The following is a 25,709-nucleotide window of genomic DNA, read 5'->3' as shown; positions in this document are numbered from 1 at the left end:
AATAGTGAAATAATAGTTCATTACTCAAAAGAGCAAGATGAGGGTGAGTGAGCCACGGAATGCATCACAAAATATAAACAGTAGTAGTAGCTAAAATGTGTTCTGCCCCAAAGCATTTAACTTTTACCCCTTAAGAGCTGGATTCCTAGAGCAGGACAAAGTAGAGGGGAAGAAAAGAGGTGCTAAACCCTTAGAGGAAGCCTGTGACATCTGCAGGACACAAAAGTAAAGCTCCTCAGAAATCAACTGCAATACAGCACAGCTCATGGTGGCCCCATGTGTCGCCCTGAGTGGAATCGAATAGACAGCAAGTAACAATAACAACGCAGTACAGCTGCTTGGCTTCCCCCACTGTATCCCAACCTATTTTGCTGCTACAAGTCAGAAAAGCATGGATTTAGACTGCCATGGTCCCATCTCCTTGACTGGGTACAAAGAATGACTGAGCAGGGTAGGCGGTGGGAGGTGCAGGCTAACTGGGGAAGGAAGAGTGCAGCACAGCGAGTCAAGTTGAAGACAGGTCAACAGCGGGGCTGAGGGTCAGCAGGCCAGTAAGTGGCCTTCTCCAGCCTCCTTGGGCAAAAGAAAGGACTGTCACCAACGAGAGTTTGCTTCTCCCCTTCTGCTTCCAAGCTTCCAGAAAGCAGGAGAAGCCTCAAGAAAAACTTCCTCATCCATGTAAATGTGTAGTCATTTTACAGTACAGCTCATCATTTAAACCAAATTTGTTTCTAAAAGTTTATAACCCACACATTTTCATAAATATCCTCATAAAGCATGAGAATGTCTACTACAAATTTCACTGAACGACATGGCTGCATTTGGTTCTTGTGTATCATTAGTCTTCATGTCCTCAACTTACGACTATGTGTTCACAGGTTTAAGAATAGAAGGGAATGCTGAATTAGTTTTCTAGAGACTAAAATGTAACAAAAATGTAACTAAAAGGTTTAATTACAGAAGGAGAAAGGCGTCAGTTCAACTGGTCAAAATTCTTAACTAAAACTCTTTTAATGCTTTATTATTCAAATCTCAACAACTATTCAAATTTTCATTCGCCAAATAGTCACTGAATAGGCAATAAGTTTAGGGCAGGAGGCGGAGACATTACACAAATAATTTAGGAAAATATACAGTATGTCTAATGGCAATAAATAATACTGAGAAAAATAAAGGGGTAGCACCTTCTCTGGCATTAACACTTCCTAGTGCAGGGGTTAAGAGAGGTCTAAAGTGCTCCGTGGTGGTGTAGCAGTTAAGTGCTACAGCTGCTAACCAAAGGGTCCGCAGTTCGAATCCACCAGGTGCTCCTTGGAAACTCAATGTGGCAGTTCTACTCTGTCCTACAGGGTCGCTATGAGTCAGAATCGACTCAATGGCACTGGGTTTGGTTTTTTTGCAAAGTACTCCAAGTGCTCCCAACAAGAGTTACGCCCAGCCTGCCTCACTCCCCAAATGACCTAAGGAGCCCAGGGGCAAGGTGAAGGTGATCATGATCAGTTGGTTATCATTCTTCTCCACACAGCAAGCCTGACATCTATCTCTATCTCATTCATCACTAGACATGTGAGCTTCCTTCATTCAACTCTCAATCTCTTAGGTGACCCTATCACTCTCTCCCTTACTGCCTGCCCAAACCTCTCCAGTGTCTTCTGGAACACAAAGTCTGCCTTTATATGCAAAATGTTGCCTGGTGGCACAGTGGTTAAGAGTTTGGCTGCTAACCAAAAGGTCAACAGTTCAAATCCACCAGTTGCTCCATGGAAATGCTATGGGCAAGTCCTACTCTGTCCTAACAATGACAACATAGTACCCTAACTCTTCTCCCCAACAACTCTCTCAAATGGTGGTAGCTTGTATGCCTCCTCACTGCATATACTTAGCAATTTCTCCAACCTAAAAATAATAGCTATCCCTTTTTCTTACAGTCATCTATAATCTCCTAGTCACCTGCACACATTTACTGAAGATTTTGGTACCTGGTTTACTTCCTCTCCACCACTACGAACATCAATACCCTTGGCGATCTCAACATTCCCATATATAAGCCATTCAATGCCCTGCTTCCCAGGTTCTTCAACATACTCATTTCAAACTACCTACCTCACTTCAGCCACTTATTTTCATGGTAATGATCTGTTGCAATGATCTGCTGTTCTTTTTGCTAAGTGCTGCCGAGTCAGTACCAACTCACAGTGATCTTACCGACAACAGAACGAAACACTGCCTGGTCCTGTGCCATCCTCACCATTGTTATGTTTGTGTCCAGTGCCATTCTCCTAGTCCATCTGAGTGGTGACCCCACCACCTCGGCCGGCCCCTGTAGGCCCCGAACTTCTGCCCTTTGGGCATGACAACTTTAACACCCCCCATCTCCCTGCACACCATAACAGCAGCCCCACACTCCGGAATGGAGTTGACAAAGATCTGACTTTGAAACCTAGGAGGCGGCTGTGGCCCCACCCTTTGAGATCCAGGAGACCAGTGGCCCCACTCCTTGAAACAGAAAAGGCCCAGCTTCCTGAACCCCTTCCAACAGTTCTGCTGATCTCTGAGCTACTACAGGGATGGTTCTTTTCTCTTCTTGGAGGACAACAGTGCGGTGCCTTTGGCCCGTTTTCTGCCTGTACAATTCCAAGAGGCAGAAAGCGTTCTCTCCTTTCAACCTTCTGTCCCCTTCAGTCTAAACTGATGGGTTTTCTGCTGCGGTAGCTGGTTAGATTCATCAGTCACAGGCTTAGTAACTGTAACCAAAAATTCATGTAGCAATGTCTTTGGTGAACATTCTAGGACACGAGTCCTTAGTATGTACAAGAGAATTTTCCCAATCTTTAAGTTCTGTTTTCATTTTGTACAGTTCATTTTTAAGTCCATCTCTTTCCTCTTGTATTTTACTATGAGTGACAAGGACAAACCACACGGCCCCTTTAAGATCTGGCTTAGAAATCTCCTCAGCCAGATATCCGAGTTGATCACTTACAAGTTCTACCTTCCACCAAACACGTGAACAGATCTCAGACAGGTTCCTTAGCACTGCATAAAAAGCATCGCCCTTCCTCCACCGTCCAATCACACGTTCACCATTTCCTTTTGAAGCCTCGCCTGAAGCACGTTTAGCTTCCATATTTCTAGCCACATTCTGTTGCTGGCACCATGTGAATTTTCTAAAATGACAGGCTTTCTCTATGGCCCTCCTCACTTCCTTCTGAGCCCTCACCAGAATTGCCTCTGATGTCCAGAGCTCTACCAATAGTCTCTTCAACGCAATCTAGGCTTTTAGTATTAGGACTTTAAAACTCTTCCAGCCTCTACCCATTACCCAATTCCAAGACCACTCCTACAACTTATTTACTGGTTATAGCAGCACCCCCACTTCTCAGGACCCACCTAGACCTTATCATCCCCAATAACTGCAAAACCTCCAAAATATTTCAAATATCCCACACTCAAAACCACCACCTGTCATCCCAGCATTCTTACTGTCACACTCCCACTCCAACCATTCTTAAAAGCCATAACACCTGCCTGAAGGTGCTCAGCTCTCTCCCTCTACGGGTCTGCATACCCACTGAAACCACCCTGCTCCGTGGCCCTGGAAGTCCACCGTGCCTTCTCACGCTGGTCTCCTGGTTCTGCTGCCCATTTCTCTGCTGCTGCTTCTCACCAGCTTGTGCCGTCTCCAGTGTTACAGCTCTCTCTCTGTCTCCAGGGTCTGGGAGGTTCTCAGCACAGGGACCCTGGGTCCAAAGGATGCACTCCGCTTCCACCTCTGCTTCTTCTTGGTGGTACAGAAGTTCCCTCTCTCTGCCTCTATGATGGCTCATTTCAAGCTTAACAGCATGGCAAAACTAACGAATCCCCTTGCTCTGATTCCGTACACCTTATTTACATTATTAGCAGGCTATCCAACCCTCCTGGTTGGCCATGAGCATCTCATTTGCCCAGTCCCATCCAATCATTTGGCGGGAGTTACAAAGACTATGGCTAGAAGGGCCACATTAAGTAATTTACTGCATAGCAGGCTAAAACCTCAAAGATTAACATGAAGTATCTAATTCTAGTAAAGCACTGTAATTACATGGTGTTTGGCAATTTACAGACACTGGCAAAACTGCTATAATACATATCAAGTGAATATTCCAAAGGCCTATGGGGCCCCCAACTCTCATATCAACATAAAATTAGTGAACAATCTAAATCACTAACCATCAACATACCAAGTTTTAATACAGGAGCCCTTAACTGTGAACAAAATTCACAGGGACCATGAATTTAGATAACGAAAAAAATTCCATCTTCAGTTTTCCTATTATTCATCTTTCCTAACATCCATCATGTAGCATTCCTGCCACGGTTCTATTAATCATACTTCTAACTTCCTCAACAATAGAAATCACACTTTTTTTATTCCACTGCATTTGTTGCAGATGTCAGAGTATCACTGAAGCTCTCAACTACTTCTAAATATGATCATTATTAAACCTACCACTAGAACAAACCTGACCACAGTCTTTTCACCTACAGATACGCGTGCACAGAGCAGACCAACCATCAGGCCACCCTGGGCCCAGTCATTAGTCACCAAATTGTCAGAGCAGAACTGGTGATCCACACACCTTCAGTGCTCTCTAATATACCTGATTGACAATTATGTGTTCATCAATATGTAAAAGGAGATGAGCCAAAGAGTAGCCCACTATTTAATTTTTTCAATTAAGCAACAAAACCTTCATCCTGACATCTTAAAACAAACTTTAAGTTATTTACATTTTCACTATATTGTCTTGTCACTTAAAATACAATATTACCACATTAAAAACCGTTTTCGCAATATTTTAATAACCGTTTTGATGTAATTTGTTTACTCTGTGATCCCAGGTCTTTTATTTATTGTGTTCAGAAACATTCCAAGAACATATCCACAGGTCTCACTAGACTGCTGTAAAGATCGCTTCGTGGCTGAAAATTGACAAAAAGCGCATTCCCAGAAGGGAGATTAATCATATCTCTGCTTTCCCATTTGGCATCACTTCTGACACCAGTCGCCGTCACGGCGCTCTCTCTCTCTGTCCTAGCCACCTACACCGTTTAACTTAGATTCCTGGAGCCCTGCTGGCGCAGTGTATCCAGCACTCAGCTGTGAACCCAAAGGTTGGCAGTCTGAACCCACCAGCCACTCTGGGGGAGAAGGTTGTGGCGGTCTGCTTCAGTAAAGATTACAGCCTTGGAAAGCCTACGGGGGCAGTTCTACTCTGTCTTACAGGGTCGCTGTGGGTCGCAATCGATTTGGCTTGAGGTTTTTTTAGGGGGGTGGGCCAAGAGGTTAAAACACATAGAGAATTAAACCAGCACAACAATGGCATGTAAATAAAAATGAGATAAATGGAGTTTATAAGTGTCCACAAAGAAAGGAAAAGCACCAAATATTAGATTTTGAAAGTCAACAATGCATTTTTTAATCTGTAGGTACAACTAAAAGGACAATAAGAATAACTTCCATGTTAACAGAAGAAAAAAATAAAACAATCAAATAATAAAAAATAAGCATCCAAAAGAAGGCAAGAAAAGAAAGGAAAAGGCACATAAAACAAGACTTCATTAATAAGGAAAACACACAATTCTAATTTTTTATGCACCTAGTAACACACCCCCAAAATTGTCAGAACTAAGCCAACAAGTGCAAAATCAGAGTATTAACACATCTTTTTTTTTTTTAACACATCTTTCCCAGTAACTGACAGACTAAGCAGAAGAAAAGGAAAAAAGAAGTAAGGATATAGAAGAAGTGAACACGATTAACCAATTTAACCTGACAAATACATACCACCACACCCAACAAGTGTAGGCCTAACAGTCTTTGCAAGCACACACAAAACATTTACAAAAACAGCCCATGTTAGGAGTCCCTGGATGGCACAAAAGGTTATTACAGACCTTCTGTTAGCCCAAGACTGGAACCGTTCCCAAAGCCAACCCTTCAGGCAGGGATTGGACTGGACTATAAGACAGAAAATGATACTGGTGAGGAGTGAGCTTCTTGGCTCCAGTAGGCACATGAGACTACGTGGGCAGCTCCTGTCTGGAGGGGTGGTGGAGGGCAGAGGGCAGAGGGGGTCAGAAGTCTGCTGAACGGATGCAGGGATACCAGGTGGAGGGAAGGAGTGTGCTGTCTCATTAAGGGGAGAGTAACCAGGAGCAGATAGCAAGGTGTATATAAATTTTTGTATAAGAGATTGATTTGTAAACTTTCACTTGAAGCACAATAAGAATAAATAAATAAATTTTTAAGAAAGTTAAGTGCTTGCCTACTAACAGAAAGGTTGACAGTTCAAACCACCCAGAGGCGCTTCAGGAGAAAGGCCTGGTGACCTGCTTCCAACAGGTCGCAGCCTCGAAAACCCTACGGATCACAGTTCTACCGTGCAACACACGCGGTCACCGTGAGACTCAACGGAACGCAGTTCTACCGTGCAACACACGCGGTCACCGTGAGACTCAACGGAACGCAGTTCTACCGTGCAACACACGCGGTCACCGTGAGACTCAACGGAACGCAGTTCTACCGTGCAACACACGCGGTCACCGTGAGAATCAACGGAACACAGTTCTACCGTGCAACACACGCGGTCACCATGAGACTCAACGGAACACAGTTCTACCGTGCAACACACGCGGTCACCGTGAGAATCAACGGAACACAGTTCTACTGTGCAACACACGCGGTCACCGTGAGACTCACCTTGGTGGCAACTGGTTTTGGGATATGATGGGTCATGAAGCAAGCCTCAATTTTTTTTTCAAAAACCTTTATATATACTGTTATATTTTCTCACCACGATGGAATTAAGACAGAAATCCATTTAAAACAACAAAAAAACCTAGAAAAAGCATGTTACGAAAAATTTTTAAATAAACATCTAAATAATCTATAGGTTAAAATGAAACTAGAATTTTTAGAAATTTTAACTAAACAATGATGACATTAAAATTTGTAGGATAAAAAAACTTGTGGTGCATAGTTAAACTGTGCTTAGAGGGAAATTTATAGCTTTAAATGAGTATTCGGAAAAGACGACTTAACAGAAAAAAAATATCAATTTCTTAATAAGTTAGAAAAAGAACAGCAAATTACACCCAATAAAGGGAGAAAGCAGAAGCAATTAACTACGTTAACAAATTAAAAGAAAAATAAATATCTCTATAAAACCAAAAACCAAACCCAACGCCGTCGAGTCAATTCCAACTCATAGCAACCTTATAGGACAGAGTAGAACTGCCTCACAGAGTTTCCAAGGAGCGCCTGGCAGATTCGAACTGCTGACCCTTTGGTTAGCAGCCGGAGAACTTAACCACTACAGTACCAGGTTTCCAAGTATCTCTACAGAGAAAAACATGTTTGAATATCCATCTGTAAAAATATTACTCTTAGCAAAACAAATGTAACAATTTGAGGAACAGTTTTTAACTCTCCTGGAATCCAGATTTTCTGGAACCATAGAAGTAGAAAATGACCCACCCAAAGACTACCCTGAAATAATCTTTGAACCTTAAACCTCACGTGACCTTTAAGCCAAAGTCTAGCTTAATTAGTAAAGAATGCCTTGGGCATTATGCTCTTTTACAAAATTATCTATGTGCAATCAGTTTCAACTCCAAAGGTCAGACTAGAAATTAGGTTTTAAGGTATATCAGTCTGAACTGATCTTCAGAAAAATGCTGCATGTCTACAAATTATTATGTAAACATCACTCTGGCCCTGTTGCCCCAGCAACGTATAATCACACAGGATAAGCTGGAATATAAGGATCTTCAAAAGCCCTTTCTTCTCTGGAATATTTCTGACTCTAATCAGAAATGTTTCACTCATTTGCAGATTGTATATTAAATAAATGTCAATCAATTTCCATTACTGGCTTTTTTTGTTGTTTTAAAATTGTTAAAAAAAACTATCTGTAGACTGACAGAAAATAATCAATTATTTTGAAAATTATAGATAAAAGATGCAAATTTAGCAAGGATAGATGCATGTAAGGTCAATATGCAAAATCAAAATTATTTCTATTCACCAGCAATAATTAGAAAATGAAAAATTTTAATGGGCACTATCACTTAATAGAATGAAAAACTCAGAAATAAATCTAACAAAAGATATGCAAGACCTCTTCTCAGAAAAATACAAATGTTCTTGAGAGAAATAAAAGACTGAAGACTCAATATTGTAAAGATGTCAATTCTCCCCCAAAATGATCTACGTAGTCAGTGCAATCCTTACAAAAACCCAGTAGGTTTTTTGAAACTGACAAGCTGATTCTAAAATGTATATGGAAATTCAAGGAGCCAAGAATAGCCAAGATACAAAATAGCCAAGATGCAAAAAAGAACAAGGTGAAGAACCTACTTCACCAGATACCAAGCCATGTTATAAAGCTGAAGTAACTAAAACAGTTTAAAACACTGTCACAAGAATAAACAGAACTCAGAAATACAAACATACATACGGACACTAGATTCCTAACATTACAGAGCAGCGGGGAAAAGGACAAGCATTTCAAGAAATGATAGTGGGACAGCTGGAATCATGGGAAGGAGGGTAAAACCTGACGCTATCTCTCCCACATCACACACAAAATCAGATTTAAATGTGGAAGGCAAAACGATAAAAATCCCAGAAGATAAAATAGGAGACTATCTTCATGACATCTGTGGAAGAGAAAACTTCTTAAACATAACACAGAAGGTACCAATCACAAAAGAAAGGCCTAAGGTTAGGCTGAACTGCATGAAATTAGCATTTCTGCAAGTCCACAGCATCAAATGTCATCAACTGCATATGGTTCAAACTAATAAAGCGGGACAATGTTAATTAAGAACTTCTCATCGAAAGCCACCATTAAGAAAGTGAAAAGGTTTATCTATCAGAGTAGGTTAATTACAAACCCACAAACAACCCCAGAAATCTTAGTTGCTTAAAATTAAAAAAAAAAAAAACCTCACACTTTCAATCTTCCATTCCCCCTCCACCTTTAAAAGTCCCATATGGGTAGCCAGAGGGGATCTCTCTGCTCAGTGTAGAACCCCACGCTGCAGGAAGGTCCATCCAGAAATATGATCACTCTGGCAAAATAAAGGGGATGTGGTAAATCCCACCATTACTCTTTTTTTTTTCCCAGCCTGTCTGTGTTTTTATTGACCGGAGAGGCTCAGGCCTCGACTGCGTATTTCCGCAGTGGGTACGGCCACTCCTTCTGCTGCTGTTTCTTGGTCTTCAGGTCCTCCTCACGCTTGCTGAGTCTGTGACACGTGGAAGGCGTTTTCTTGGGCCACAGATCCAGGGGCTTGTACTTCTTTGCCCCTGTAGAACTTCCTGAGGTTGTCCTTCTTAGTCGGGTTGATACTGGTGAGAACTCAGGCAATGGATTTGTGGATAACTCAGATCTGGGAGAGCTTGGATGCCACACCACATGACACTCTGCCGATGCGCGGCTGGGACAGCTGCACCTTCAGATCCTCCAGCTGCTTCAGCAGCTGGTTCTCCTCCTTGCCACGAAGGTTCAGGGCGCTAGAAGCCCTCACCATCACTCTTAAAGTGTGTATGGCAAGTCTCCTCTTCTCACAGTTCACTGACCAAGCTAAACCAGAGAGCCATACCTAACTGAGAAGGCAGGAACCATAAGATACTATCACACACCCGCTGGAATGACTACAATTAACAAAGCCGGTAATACCTAAGAATGATGAGGATGGGAAGCCACAAGTATGCATTCACTGTAGCAGGAATGAAAACCGTACTTCCACTTGGGAAGTGTGGCACTGCCTATTAATGTCACAGGCTTAACAGGCATATTACATGACCTGGAAGTTCTACCCCTAAGTCTACCCAACAGAAAGCAGGCAAGACACATGTGCACGAATGTTCACCACTTGTACCAGCCCTATGATGGCCATGAAAATGAGGCATGGGACGCGGCACTGATGAACTACTCGGCTCTGCACTCAGGGTCCACCATGTCTTTCCCCAGAAGCCAGACTTCCCAGAGGCTGTTTCCAGCCTATGACTGAGTGTCTAAAGGAGGCCTGTTCCTGCAGGACAAGGAACAAGCACTCTTGGAGGGCCGGCTGGAATGCTCCTCACTGGCCCTGCCAAAATGTTCTTAGAACTGTACCGCAGTCTTAAGGCTTCGTCTACTCAATCTTCTTTCCTTCCCCGGGTCTGATGGATCTCTCCCCATTTTCCCTCAGAAGTGCTTCTCTGCTGCCTTCTTGCTCTCAGAGGACCAAAACTAATAGTCCCAAATTGGAAACAGCCCTAATGCTCATCAATAGGAGAACAAATAGCCACGTAATCATACATGAACAAACAACCCTCAACTCTATGCAACCACACAAATGAAATTTGTGATAAATGAGTGGTGGTTACACAGTTGGTGTTTGTCTCTTTTTTTTTAAGTGGCAGAATATTCCAGTATATTAAAAAAATCAAAAACTCATTGCTGTTGAGTCGATTCCAACTCATCGCGACCCCACAGCATATAAAGATCATTTAATTTACTCAGCCCCATGATCAGTTGTTTCTAATTTTTCACTGTCTCAAACACGACTGTAATGAACAACCTCGCACACGCGTATCCATGTGCTCAGGCAAGTGCATCCACACACGAAATCCCTAACAGTGGAATTACTAAGTCAAAAGGTGTGTTTTAAATTCTGATTACGCATCGTGAAGCCACCCTCCAAAAATGTTCTACCAAATTATAGTCCCACCAATTATATTTTTTTAAAGGCTATGTATTTTAGGTGAACCTTACTTTATGGACCAATTATTCTTCTACTGTGGTAAGACATATAACAAAACTTGCCATTTTGATCATTTTTTAAATGTACAATTCAGTGACATTACATTCATTTCCATCACCACCATCCACTTCCAAAACCTTTTCATCACCCCAAACAGAAACTCCATACCATACAATGGTTACACCCTACATTTTCTCTCCCCAGCTCCCAGTAACCACCAATCTACTTTTGTCTCTATGCATTTGCCTATTCTAGATACCCCGTATCAGTGGGATCTTATTCATCCTTTTCTACCTGGCTTATTCGCCGTACAGTGATTAAGAGCTACGACTGCTAACCAAAAGGCTGGCAGTTCAAAACCATCAGCCACTCCTTGGAAAACCTATGAGGCAGTTCTACTCTGCCCTACAGGATCATTGTGAGTTGGAATCGACTCCACAGCAACAGGTTTTATTCAGTTATTACGTTTTCAAGGTTTATCTATGTTGTAGCATCTACCAAAACCTCATTTGTGACTGAATAATATTCCATTGGTATGTCTATACCACATTTTGTTCACTCATTTGTTGAACACTCCGGTTATTTCCGTCATTTGGCTATTGTGAATAACGCTGCAATGAACGTTGGTATACAGTCCCCAGGTTACGAACATCGAACTTACATACAACCTACGTGTAACTAACCAGTAGTTACTAATCAGCCCCGGTAAAGTCTGTTATATTAATCTGAGAAACATACTACAGTTCATGACAACAAATGGGTGTTACTTGGCAGTGAGCATCAAAATAATATTACTGAATTATTATGTTAAAGATATTTTAGTGTATCGGGATGTGTTTCTTTAATGTTTTTTATGCATTGAAAGTACACTATACACCATGACAAACACTTGACTGAGGTTAGATAAAAACAGTGCCTAACTGTTCCAACTTACATACAAACTCCACTTAAAAACAGACTTAGGAACAGAACTCGTTTGTCATCCAGGGACCGCCTGTACAAGCATCTGTTTAAGTCCCTGCTTTCATTTCTTCTGGATATACATCTAAGAATGGAATTGCTAAGTCATATGGTTATTCTATGTTTAAATTTTTGAGGCACTGCCAAACTATTTTCCACAGGGACTGTACCATTTTACATTCCCACCAGCCATGCAAGAGGGTTCCAATGTCTCAACATCCTTGCTGACACTTGTTAATTTCCTTTTTCATTTTCTAATACCCATCCTAGTGGGTATCAAGTGGTATTTCACTGTGGTTTATATTTGCATTTCCCTAACAACTAATGAATGGAGTCTCTGAGTGCTGCAAAAGGTTAAGTGCTCAACTACTATCCTAAAGGTTAGAATCCATCCAGAGGTGCTTCAGAAGACAGGCCTGGAGACCAAAAGGTCACAGTCTTGAAAACCTATGGAGTACTTCTACTCCAGAGTCACCGTAAGTCGGAATCAACTAGACAGCAACTAACAGACTAATGACGTTGAGCATATTTTCATGTGCTTCCTGGTCATTTGTACATTTTCTCTGGACAATGTCCATTGAAGTCCTGTGCCGATTTTTAAAATGCGATTGTCTTTTTCTTGAGTGGGTTAATATTATTTTCAAAATTACGGTGAAGAATAATCATGAATAAAAAGATTACTTTTAGAGGAGGCAGGGCCAAGATGGCTGACTAGGTAGAAGCTACCTCGGATCCCTCTTGCAACAAAGACTCGGAAAAACAAGTGAATTGATCACATACATGACAATCTACGAACCCTGACCATCAAACACAGATCTAAAGAGTTGACCTGAGTGACAGACAGAGAACAAGCAACCACAGGGAAACAGCGACCGTTTTCGGAGCCTGGAGCCCGAGTCCCAGTTAGAAAACCTTGGCACTGGGCTTTGGACTGGGCGCAGGGGAGCTGAGCACGGCATCCTGAGACGGCGCAAACACAGGCCGCACCCTAGCCCCCAGAAGTGACCTTGGGGGAAGCCCAGCCAGTGCACGCACACAGCACAGAGACGCTGCTGACAGGAGGAGAAGTCGCCGGGAGGCAGAGACTGGTTTTGGAGCCTGGAGTGTGGCGTCCCAGCCAGGGAACCTTGGTGCTGGGCTTCAGACTGGGAGTGGAGGAACTGACCACAGCTTCTGAGACAGCACTTGCACAGGACGCGGCCTGAACCTCGGGCGTAATCTCGACCCAGCCGACGCACACAGGCTACACACCCCTTGGGAATCTCAGATAAAACAGTCATCTCGAAGCAGGATAAGCAACTTTGTCTATAATCCGGGGTGCTACTCTCTCCTATCTATCTGAACCCTCCCCTCCCCTCCCCCCCTTCCCAGGCAACTTCATTAACACTGGAATTTCCAGAGCCAGAGAGTGAAGTGCTCTGTGGTTTTTTGTTTTTTTGTTTTTTTGTTTTGCTCTTTTCCTAACCCATTCTCCTGGCCTGAAAGAAGCAGCTACAAAAAAACCAGGGACCAAAAATCCTTCCCTGACTTCCCGAAATTGGACTAAAAATATAGAACCAGCTCCAGCCAAGCATTATGAGATCCACAGTCTTGGGCTTTCATCCCTACAGGGAACAAGGTGGCTATTACAATGCAAAGACAATTCTGATAGGGATCTGACTGTAATCGTTTTAGCGGATTACTGGAAAGACAACTTTCCCAGGTCTGATATCTGCGTATTAAACAAAACCCTCACTGACCCACAACAGGGAACTGAGGGCTGAAGCTCCCCCCAGACCACCTAGCCTCCTGCCTTAGGGGTCTAAGGAGGGTGACACCTACCAATCTGTAGAGGTACTTGCACTGGGTGCATAAGGTACAGCTGCAGAGCCCACCCACAAAAGTGCTTTAGGAATAGACACACACCTACCTCACTGGCACTTGGGGGAAGCCTGTCAGCATCCTGCTCCTCCTGGAGTGTGACCCCCTGCTGCTACTAGAATCTGGTGCACACAACTATCACCACTACTTCTCTAGGTGGATAGGTGACAGTCTGCACCACACACCTGGTGACCCAAAATCAGATCCTACTCAAGAATAGTGAATGGACTCTTAAGCTTATATATCTGGTAACAGCCCAAACCAGCTGGTAATAGGACATAAGTGATTCAAGGGCTACAACAATCAAGATGGTGCAATCTAATAGCCCATCTACGTATATCGAAAGAAAACAAAACAAGATTAGACTCAGTCAGCAAATATAAAATAAATAACTACAATATCTTAGAGATAGCTCGGAGACAGCAGTCGATATCAAACCACATAAAGAAACACACCATGATTGCTTCTACAACTCCCCAAACTAAAGAATCAAAATCTTTCCCAAATGAAGATACAATCCTGGAATTGCCAGATGCAGAATATAAAAAACTAATTTACAGAATGCTTCAAGACATCAGGGATGACCTCAGAAATGAAATAAGGCAATCTACAGAAAAAGTCAAGTAACACACTGATAAAGCAGTTGAAGAACTCAAAAAGATTATTCAAGAACATACTGGAAAAATTTATAAGCTGCAAGAATCCATAGACAGACAGCATTCAGAAATCCAAAAGATTAACAGTAAAATTACAAAATCAGACAACTCAGTAGGAAATCAGAGGAGCAGACTTGAACAATTGGGATGCAGAGTGGGGGATCTGGAGGACAAGGGAACTGACACTAATATAGCTAAAAAAAAATCAGATAAAAGAATTAAAAAAAATGAAGAAACCCTAAGAATCATGTGGGACTCCATCAAGAAGAAGAACTTGCATGTGATTGGAGTTCCAGAACAGGGAGGGATAACAGAAAATACAGAGAGAATAGTTGAAGATCTGCTGGCAGAAAACTTCCCTGACGTCATAAAAGACGAAAGGATATCTATCCAAGATGCTCATCGAACCCCATTTAAGATTGATCCAAAAAGAAAATCACCAAGGCATATTATCATCAGGCTTGCCAAAACCAAACATAAAGCGAGGATTTTAAAAGCAGCCAGGGATAAAAGAAACGTCTCCTACAAAGGAGAATCAATTAAGTTCAGACTAACCAACAGATATCATGCAGCCAAGAAGGCAATGGGATGACATATATAGAGCACTGAAAGAGAAAACCTGCCAGCCAAGGATCATATATCCAGCAAAACTCTCTCTGAAATATGAAGGTGAAATTAAAACATTTACAGATAAACACAAGCTTAGAGAATTTGCAAAACTTGGTCAGAAAATCAACAATATCAGATACCAGCACAACACAAGATCACAGAACAGAACATCCTGATATCAACTTAAATAGGGAAATCACAAAAACAAATTAAGATTACTTTTAAAAAGAAAAAAATGCTCAAAACACGGAATCATTGAAGTCAATATGTAAAAGACCACAATAACCAAAAAGAGGGACTAAATACAGAAGGCACAGAACTGCCACATGAAGAGGGAAACAAGGTGTTATAGGACAATACGAGTTAGGTTTTTACTTAGAAAAATAGGGGTAAACATTAAGGTAACCACAAAGAGGTGTAACAACTCCATAACTCAAAATAAAAACCAAGAAAAACGTAACGACTCAGCAAACATAAAGTCAACTACTATGAAAATGAGGAACACAATATTTACAGAGAAAATCATCTCGGCACAAAAAACCAAGTGGAAAAATGAAATTGTCAACAACACACACACAAAGGCATCGAAATGACAGCACTAAACACATACTTATCTATAATTACACTGAATGTAAATGGACTATATGCACCAATAAAGAGAGAGTCTCGGACTGGATAAAGAAATACGATCCGTCTATATGCTGCCTACAAGAGACACACCTGAGACTTAGAGACACAAACATACAAAAACTCAAAGGATGGAAAAAAATATATCAAGCAAACAAGAAGCAAAAAAGAGCAGGAGTAGCAATATTAATTTCTGACAAAATAGACTTTAAAGTTAAATCCACCACAAAGGATAAAGTAGGACACTACATAATGATTAAAGGGACAATAGACCAGGAAGATATAACCATATTAAATATTTATGCACCCAATGACAGGGCTGCAAGATACATAAAACAAACTTTAACAGAACTGAAAAGTGAGATAGACATCTCCACAATTATAGTAGGAGACTTCAACACACCACTTTCGGAGAGGGACAGGACATCCAGTAAGAAGCTCAACAGAGACACGGAAGACCTAATTGCTACAATCAACCAACATGACCTCATAGACTTATACAGAACACTCCACCCAACTGCTGCAAAGTATACTTTTTTTTCTAGCGCAAATGGAACATTCTCCAGAATAGACCACATATTAGGTCATAAAACAAACCTTTGCAGAATCCAAAACATCGAAATATTACAAAGCATCTTCTCAGACAAGGCCATAAAAGTGGAAATCAATAACAGAAAAATTAGGGAAAAGAAATCAAATACTTGGAAACTGAACAATACCCTGCTCAAAAAAGAGTGGGTTATAGAAGACATCAAGGAGGGAATAAAGAAATTCATAGAATGCAACGAGAATGAAAACACTTCCTATCAAAACCTCTGGGACACAGCAAAAGCAGTGCTCAGAGGTCAATTTATATCGATAAGTGCACACATACATAGAGAAGAAAGAGCCAAAATCTGAGAACTGTCCCTACAACTTGAACAAATAGAAAGGGAGCAACAAAAGAATCCATCAGGCACCAGAAGAAAACAAACAATAAAAATTAGAGCTGAACTAAATGAATTAGAGAACAGAAAAACAATTGAAAGAATTAACAAAGCCAAAAGCTGGTTCTTTGAAAAAACTAACAAAATTGATAAACCATTGGCCAGAATGACTAAAGAAATACAGGAAAGGAAACAAATAACCCGAATAAGAAACAAGATGGGCCACATCACAACAGACCCAACGGAAATTAAAAGAATCATATCAGATTATTACGAAAAATTGTACTCTAACAAATTTGCAAACCTAGAAAAAAGGGATGAATTCCTAGAAAAACGCTACCTACCTGAACTAACACAATCAGAAGCAGAACAACTAAATAGACCCGTAACAAAAAAAGAGATTGAAAAGATAATCAAAAACTCCCAACAAAAAAAAGCCCTGGCCCGGATGGCTTCACTGCAGAGTTCTACCAAACTTTCAGAGAAGAGTTAACACCACTACTACTAAAGGTATTTCAAAGCATAGAAAATGATGGAATACTACCTAACTCACTCTATGAAGCCACCATATCCCTGATACCAAAAGACACCACAAAAAAAGAAAATTGCAGACCTATATCCCTCATAAACATAGATGCAAAAATCCTCAACAAAATTCTAGCCAATAGAATTCAACAACATACCAAAAAAATACTCCACCATGACCAAGTGGGATTTATACCAGGTATGCAAGCCTGGTTTAATATTAGAAAAACCATTAATGCAATCCACCATATGACTAAAACAAAAGACAAAAACCACATGATCTTATCAATTGATGCAGAAAAGGCATTTGACAAAGTCCAATACCCATTCATGATAAAAACTCTCAGCAAAATAGGAATTGAAGGAAAATTCCTCAACATAATAAAGGGCATCTATACAAAGCCAACAGCCAACATCACCCCAAATGGAAAGAGCCTGGAAGCATTTCCCTTAAGAACGGAAACCAGAAAGGATGCCCTTTATCACCGCTCTTATTCAACATTGTGCTAGAGGTCCTAGCCAGAGCAATTAGGCTAGACAAAGAAATAAAGGGCATCCGGACTGGCAAGGAGGAAGTAAAATTATCTCCATTTGCAGATGACATGATCTTATACACAGAAAACCCTAAGGAAGCCTTCAGAAAACCACTGAAATTAATAGAAGAGTTTGGCAGAGTCACAGATTATAAGATAAACATACAAAAATCACTGGGATTCCTCTACATCAACAAAAAGAACATCGAAGAGGAAATCACCAAATCAATACCATTCACAGTAGCCACCAAGAAGATAAAATACTTAGGAATAAATCTTACCAAAGATGTAAAAGACCTATACAAAGAAAACTACAAAGAACTAGTGCAAGAAACTAAAAAGGACTACGTAAGTGGAAAAAACATACCTTGCTCATGGATAGGAAGACTTAACATAGTAAAAATGTCTATTCTACCAAAAGCCATCTATACATACAATGCACTTCTGATCCAAATTCCAATGTCATTTTTTAGTGTGATGGAGAAACAAATCACAAACTTCGTATGGAAGGGAAAGAAGCCCCGGATATGTAAAGCATTACTGAAAAAGCAGAACAAAGTGGGAGGCCTCACTCTACCTGATCTTAGAACATATTTTACAGCTACAGTAGTCAAAACAGCCTGGTACTGGTACAACAACAGACATATAGACCAATGGAACAGAATTGAGAACCCAGATATAAATCCATCCACATATGAGCAGCTGATACTTGACAAAGGTCCAGTGTTAGTTAATTGGGGAAAAGATAGTCTTTTTAACAAATGGTGCTGGCATAACTGGATATCCGTTTGCAAAAAACCAAACAGGACCCATACCTCACACCATGCACAAAAACTAATTCCAAGTGGATCAAAGACCTAAACATAAAGACTAAAAGGATAAAGATCATGGAAGAAAAATAGGGACAACGCTAGGAGCCCTAATTCAAGGCATAAACAGAATACAAAACATTACCAAAAAGACGAAGAGAAACCAGATAACTGAGAGCTCCTAAAAATCAAACACCTCTGCTCATCTAAAGACTTCACCAAAAGAGTAAAAAGACCACCTACAGATTGGGAAAAAAAATTCAGCTATGACATCTCCGACCAGCGCCTGATCTCTAAAATCTACACGATTCTGGTAAAACTCAACCACAAAAAGACAAACAACCCAATCAAAAAGTGGGCAAAGGATATGAACACGCATTTCACTAAAGAAGATATTCAGGCAGCTAACAGATATATGAGAAAATGCTCTCGATCAGCCATTAGAGAAATGCAAATTGAAACCACGATGAGATTCCATCTCACTCCAACAAGGCTGGCATTAATCCAAAAAACACAAAATAATAAACGTTGGAGAGGCTGCAGAGAGACTGGAACTCTTATACACTGCTGGTGGGAGTGTAAAATGGTACAACCACTTTGGAAATCTATCTGGCGTTTTCTTAAAAAGTTAGAAATAGAACTACCATACAACCCAGAAATCCCACTCCCCGGAATATACCCTAGAGAAATAAGAGTCTTCACACGAACAGATATATGCACACCCATGTTTACTGCAGCACTGTTTACAATAGCAAAAACCTGGAAGCAACCAAGGTGTCCATCAACGGATGAATGGGTAAATAAATTATGGTATATTCACAAAATGGAATACTACGCATTGATAAAGAACAGTGAAGAATCTGTGAAACATTTCATAACATGGAGGAACCTGGAAGGCATTATGCTGAGCGAAATTAGAGGCAAAAGGACAAATATTGTATAAGACCACTATTACAAGACCTTGAGAAACAGTATAAACTGAGAAGAACACATACTTTTGTGGTTACGAGGCAGGGAGGGAGAGAGGGTGGGAGAGGGTTATTTACTGATCATTTAGGAGGTAAGAACTACTTTAGGTGAAGGGAAAGACAATACTCAATACAGGGAAGGTCAGCTCAACTAGACCGAAAGCCAAGAAGTTTCCAGGATAAAGTGAATGCTTGGAAGGTCTGCAGAGCAAGGGCAGGGGCTTGGGGACTATGGCTTAAGGGGACTTCTGAGTCAACGGGCAAAATAATTCTATTATGAAAACATTCTGCATCCCACTTTGAAGTGTGGCATCTGGGGTCTTAAATGCTGAAAAGCGGCCATCTAAGATGCATCAATTGGTCTCAACCCACCTGGATCAAAGGAGAAGGAAGAACACCAAGGTCACAAGATAATTATGAGCCCAAGAGACAGAAAGGGCCACATGAACTAGAGACTTACATCATCCTGAGACCAGAAGAACTAGATGGTGCCCAGCCACAACCGATGACTGCCCTGACAGGGAGCACAACAGAGAACCCCTGAGGGAGCAGGAGATCAGTGGGATGCAGACCCCAAATTCTCATAAAAAGACCAGACTTAATGGTCTGACTGAGACTAGAGGAATCCCGGCGGTCATGGTCCCCAAACCTTCTGTTGGCCCTGTACAGGAACCATTCCTGAAGACAACTCATCAGACATGGAAGGGACTGGACAATGGGTTGGAGAGAGATGCTGATGAAGAGTGAGCTACTTGTATCAGGTGGACACTTGAGACTGTGTTGGCATCACCTGTCTGGAGGGGAGACGGGAGGGTAGAGTGGGTTAGAAACTGGCAAAACAGTCATGAAAGGAGAGACTGGAAGGAGGGAGCAGGCTGACTCATTAGGGGAGAGTAAGTGGGAGTATGTAGTGAGGTGTATATAAGCTTACATGTGACAGACAGACTTGATTTGTAAACTTTCACTTAAAGCACAATAAAAATTATTTAAAAAAAAAAGATTACTTTTAGCTTATGCTAAAGGAAAAAATTACAGATAAAAGATACATAAAAAATATTACCAGAGTAAACCAAAAAATTACTAGTTTCAACCCAGAGATTAATACTAAATAAAAAAGGTCATTCAATAGAGCTTTACACTTATTCAACAAAAATATTCTTTTGACAGCGTGCTTAGGTGCTTAATCAAAATTTAGTTTTTATTTAAATAAAATTTAGGATGTTTGGGAAAAGGGTAATAAGTCATGTTTCAGGTACTCAATGAGGCTGCCACAAAGAATGCTTTCACTGAATCATCAGCTGCACTGATCTGTGCATCACTACTACAACTGAAGTCGTTCTGCAAAAATTAACCTTCAAAAATATTAATTTACCAAAATGGAACAAAGAATTAAACTCAGCCTAAGAATGGTTTTAAGAATTAGTAACCCCCTGAAGCTCACCAACCAAGAAATGATGATCCTAGCTTTAGGAGGGTCACTATGATTCACAATCAACTCAACGGCAACGAGTTTGGTTTTTCTTTTTCTTTTTTTTTTTTTAAAGCTTTCGTGCCCATCTATCCAAATTGTGGGTTAGGGAGGGTTTGGAAATGTTGTGCGAAGCCACTAAGCCTAATGATCTTGGTTAATTTGGAGTTTATTTTCTATGTGTTTTTGGCAAAGAGTTGAATAAAATGTTTCATGGTAATTACTAACTTCATCTACAGCAACACTTCAAAAAAATGTATTCTTAGAAATAACTTTCAGAAGAAAAAGCAGGTAGATTAAAAACACAGTATTGGCTCAACAAACACTGAGCAAATGAGGAGAGCAAAACACTTCTAGCAGAAGGAAATCAAGAAAATGTCAAGGAAGAAAGGGTCTCTACATTGGGTCTCAAAAGGCAGGTAGGACTCCCAGCTTCCTGCCTACATTCTTTGCCTGCTGAGATTACAGGCAGTATTTTCTTGCCACCCACAACGAACACCATCAATCTTGCCCAGGTAAGCTTCTCAGATCGTCAGTGTTCTGCAGAACATGGTCATTTCTTTCATAAACAACAATGACCTGCGGAGCTGTCAACTAAGTTAAGCACTGGGGAACTTTTTAGCTTCTCCCTTTCCACTTCTTCCCATGACCTAAAAATGAGTTCAAATTTCCATTATTCTTTAGCCAAACAAAAAGAATCATTCATTTGTGCTGCCCTACTGAAATCTAACCTATCTGCCATTAAAACAATGACTTTCGTATTATCAAATTCAATGAACTCATCAGGCACCAGTGGATTTTACTCTTGCAGCATTTTTTGTACTTCCTTTGTGTTTGGGACCATATTTCTCAGCTTTCCTAGCTTTTCCTTCCCCTTGACCTCTACTCCGAAATCCCATCTCAAAGCTATTTCATTCAGCCTTAGTGTTACCTGATGCCACAGACAACTAAGTTCACTGCATACAAAATTGAGAATGTCAAACCTAAAAGTTATTATGCTGCCATCTAAGAGAAAAACTTGGCTAAGACGAGGTTCCTAAAGATGCTCTTAAGGGGAATCTGTGAATTCCCTGATACCATGTAAAACTGTATGCATCTTTCTTTGGCACTTCAAAATGAAATATGATCAAAAAGAAGTTAAGAATTACAGAGAATGTTGTTGCTGTTGTTAGGTGCCCTCAAGTCAGTTCCGACTCATAGTGACCCTACATACAACAGAACAAAATGCTGCCTGGTCCTATGCCATCCTCCCAATCGTTATTATGCTTAAGCCCATCGTTGCAGCCGCTGTGTGGTTGGGGTCTTCCTCTTTTCCACTGACCCTGTACTTTACCAAGCATGATGTCCTACTCCAGGGACTGATCCTTCCTGACAACATGTCCAAAGCATGTGAGAGGTAGTCTTGCCATCCTTGCTTCGAAGGAGCATTCTGGTTGTACTTCTTCTAAGACAGATTTGTTCATTCTTTTGGCAGCCCATGGTATATTCAATATTCTTCACCAGCACAATTCAAAGGTGTCAGTTCTTCTTTGGTCTTCCTTAGTCATCACCCAGCTTTCACATGGCTATGAGGCAACGGAAAACACCATGGCTTGGGTCACGGGCATCTTAGTCTTCAACGTGGTCTCTTTGCTTTTCAACTTTTTAAATAGGTCTTTTGCAGCATATTTGCCCAATACAATGCATCTTTAGATTTCTTGACTGCTGCTTCCATGGGTGTTGACTATGGATCCAAATAAAATGAAATCCTTGACAACTTCAATCTTTTCTCCGTTTATCATGATGTTTACTGGTCCAGTTGTGAGGATTTGTTTTCTTTATATTGAGGTGTTATCTATACTGAAGGTTGTCCTCTTTGATCTTCATCAGTGTTTCAAGTCCTCTTCACTTTCAGCAAGCAAGGCTGTGTCATCTGTGTAATGCAGGTTGTTAATGTGTCTTCCTCCAATCCTTATCCCACATTCCTCTTCCTATAGTCCAGCTTCTCGGATTATCTGCTCAGCATACAAGTTGAATAGGTATGGTAAAAGGATACAACCCTGACACACACCCTTCCTGACTTTAATCCATACAGTATCCCCTTGTTCTGTTCGAATGACTGCCTCATGAGCACAACTAAGTGTTCTGGAATTCCCGTTCTCGGCAATGTTATCCACAATTTGTTATGATCCACACAGTCGAATGCCTTTGCACAGTCAATAGAACATGGGTAAACATCTTTCTGCCATTCTCTGCTTTCACCCAAGATCCATCTGACACCAGCAATGATATCCGTGGTTCCACGTCCTCTTCTGAATCTGGCTTGAATTTCTGGCAGTTCCCCGTCGATACACTGCTGCAGTCGCTTTTGAATGATCTTCAGCAAGAGAAAAGTATCAAGAAATCAATTAGCAATGTTTTCTGGAACCATCAGAAAAAATTTTGGTATATTTTTACCATATTAGTGGCAATATAACTGGAAAAAAATGACCCCTACGGATAAGGGCAAAGATGGGAACAGACAGTACACAAATGATGAAATAACCCGTAATTAAAGAACAGAAGGTTGTATTCTCCCCACCTCAGTCCATCCCCAAACATACTCTAGTAATTAAAGGAAAAAAAAAGGTCCTTAGGATACCAAGCTTCAACTCCTTCATAGCAAGGCCTCTGGGTATTAGAACTGGTTTAAGTCTGGGAATGATTGGGGGCGCTGGAATTCTCTTGTTTTGATGACTGAAGTCAGATTTCTGTTCACTAGATCTAGTTATTCTGCTTATACAGATCAAATAAGACTTTAGTAGCCCATCTATTTCAGTTCTAGGAGACACCATGATCTCCTTAGCCAATACCAAAGACCTCTGTGAACTAGACTATTCCAATTACTGCTTTGGCTATACTGCCTATTAGAGGAATTAGGTCCACCTTGTCTTTCGTGAGTAAGTGCTGCCACTTGGCTCCTGCTACCCCAGAGTCACATCATCCCCACTGAGTTTAGGGATCCCAGGAATCTGTTATCTGCTAACTCACCTCACTGCTGTGAGGCCGTGATTGGGCCTACAACTGCTGCAACTACTCCACCATCCTCTGGATCGTCTTTGAGAGTCTGTCTCCTAGGCCAAGTGCATGGGATTAACTCCGTGACCAAGTACTCAGTTCTTGCAGGACACCTACATCACCAAGGTCAGAGGCAAGAGGAAATGACCCAGGTTTCAGTCCATCCTGCTTGTGGCTTCCAGCTTGTTCCTGTTCTTCCCCACTTTACATCCATCTTCCCTTCCCTAATGATTGCCCTATGGACTTCAAGCTCGAGCATCAGACACAAAGGCTGTTTAGCCAGCTCCCCCATGTTAACTCAAACCTCTGTAATAAATCCCTTCAATAAATACACACACACACACCCCTTTCTTCATCCATCCTAGCGGTTCTGCTTCCTTGATCAAACCTTAACACACTCTATGATCCTGAATAAATGCAATTAAAATTCAACAAATGTTTACTCATTCAATAATGAAGAATTAACTTTGCCCAAAGAAAGGTCTGGCCTTCCTCCATGTTCCTGAGAGATAACCTCTGAACTCTTGGAATTCCCCAAGTGACTGGAGCGTGCTTGTTATTCACAGTGAGGCTCTCTAAGCACACCTGACAGTTTATGCTAAAGAGGTGACTTGTGGGCGGCCCCTCGATAGTTTATGCCAATGAAATGACTCAGGATGGGGGCTGGCCATGCCAGAAGATCAAAAGGTGATCAAAGGTTTGGACCCCTGAACCAGGTGACTTCTGGGGAGGGACAGGAAGCTGGAGACTGAATTCAATCACATGGCCAATAGTCCAACCAATCATGCCTCTGCAATGAAGCCTCAATAAAGCCTGTCGACACTAAAGCTCCTGCAGGCTTTACTGATTCACAATATTCTGCGTACTGTGACACATCAGTGTGACAGGAGAATGATGTGTCCTGACTACACCGGGACACCATCCCAGACCCAGCCCTATGTCTCTCCCTTTGGCTGATTCTGACTTATATTCTTCTGCTGTAATAAAACTGCAATCCTAAGTACAGTGTTAGTTCCTGAGTTCTGTGAGCCATTCTAGCAAATCATGAAACCTGAGGGAGTAGTGGAAACTCCCAAGTTTGTTGATCAAAAGTGAGGGTGTCCACTTGGGAGCAAAGGAGAATGAAGAACACCAAAGATACAAGGTAATTATGAGCCCAAAAGGCAGAAAGGCCCACATAAATCAGAGACTACATCATCCTGAGACCAAAAGAACTAGATGGTGCCCAGCTATAAACGATGACTGCCCTCACAGGGAACACAACAGAGAATCCCTGATGGAGCAGGAGAGCAGTGCGATGCAGACCTCAAATTCTCATAAAAAGACCAGACTTAATGGTCTGACTTAGACTAGAAGGACCCCGGAGGTCACGGTCCCCAGATATTTTTGTTGGCCCAAGACTGGAACCATCCCCAAAGCCAAGTCTTCAGACAACGATTGGACTGGACTATAAGATGGAGCCCCGAGGTGTCTGTCAGTCTGTCATACTGTGGGGGCTTGTGTGTTGCTGTGATGCTGGAAGCTATGCCACCGGTATTCAGATACCAGCAGGGTCACCCATGGAGAACAGGTTTCAGCTGAGCTTCTAGACTAAGATAGACTAGGAAGAAGGACCTGCTTCTAGACTAAGACAGACTAGGAAGAAGGATCTGGCAGTCTACTTCTGAAAAGCATTAGCCAGTGAAATTCTTATGAATAGCAGCGGAACATTGTCTGCTGTAGTGCTGGAAGATGAGCCCCCCAGGTTGGAAGGCACTCAAAAGATGACTGGGGAAGAGCTGCCTCCTCAAACTGGAGTGGACCTTAATGACATGGATGGAGTAAACCTTCTGGGACCTCCATCTGCTGACGTGGCACAACTCAAAATGAGAAGAAACAGCTGCAAACGTCCATTAATATTCGGAACCTGGAATGTACAAAGTATGAATCTAGGAAAAT

The 25,709-nt window shown here is 41.4% G+C and overlaps 1 protein-coding gene and 1 pseudogene across 10 annotated transcripts in view; both read right to left on the bottom strand.

Moving 5' to 3' along the window:
* Positions 1–22,046, bottom strand: LOC135232409 (large ribosomal subunit protein uL29-like; annotated as a pseudogene).
* The window catches only part of SPIN1 (spindlin 1), an 89,498-nt gene that overhangs the window by 52,633 nt on the left and 11,156 nt on the right, over positions 1–25,709 (bottom strand). For 6 of the 10 annotated variants that reach the window (XM_064290999.1, XM_064291003.1, XM_064290998.1 and 3 more), the window contains 2 exons: positions 23,745–23,884; positions 22,057–23,091 (listed from right to left, as the gene is read on the bottom strand). The exons of 3 other annotated variants lie outside the window; for them this stretch is intronic. The gene's annotated coding sequence lies outside the window, so the exon portion shown is untranslated. The remainder of the gene's footprint in view (positions 1–22,056; positions 23,092–23,744; positions 23,885–25,709) is intronic. One more of the 10 variants, XM_064291000.1, reaches the window with a different exon arrangement.

Source organism: Loxodonta africana, chromosome 9, assembly GCF_030014295.1.
Source record: "Loxodonta africana isolate mLoxAfr1 chromosome 9, mLoxAfr1.hap2, whole genome shotgun sequence".
In the NCBI taxonomy this organism is placed as follows: Eukaryota; Metazoa; Chordata; class Mammalia; order Proboscidea; family Elephantidae; genus Loxodonta; species Loxodonta africana.
Note: the sequence above shows the minus strand (reverse complement) of the source record. Positions and strands in the feature narration are given on the sequence as shown.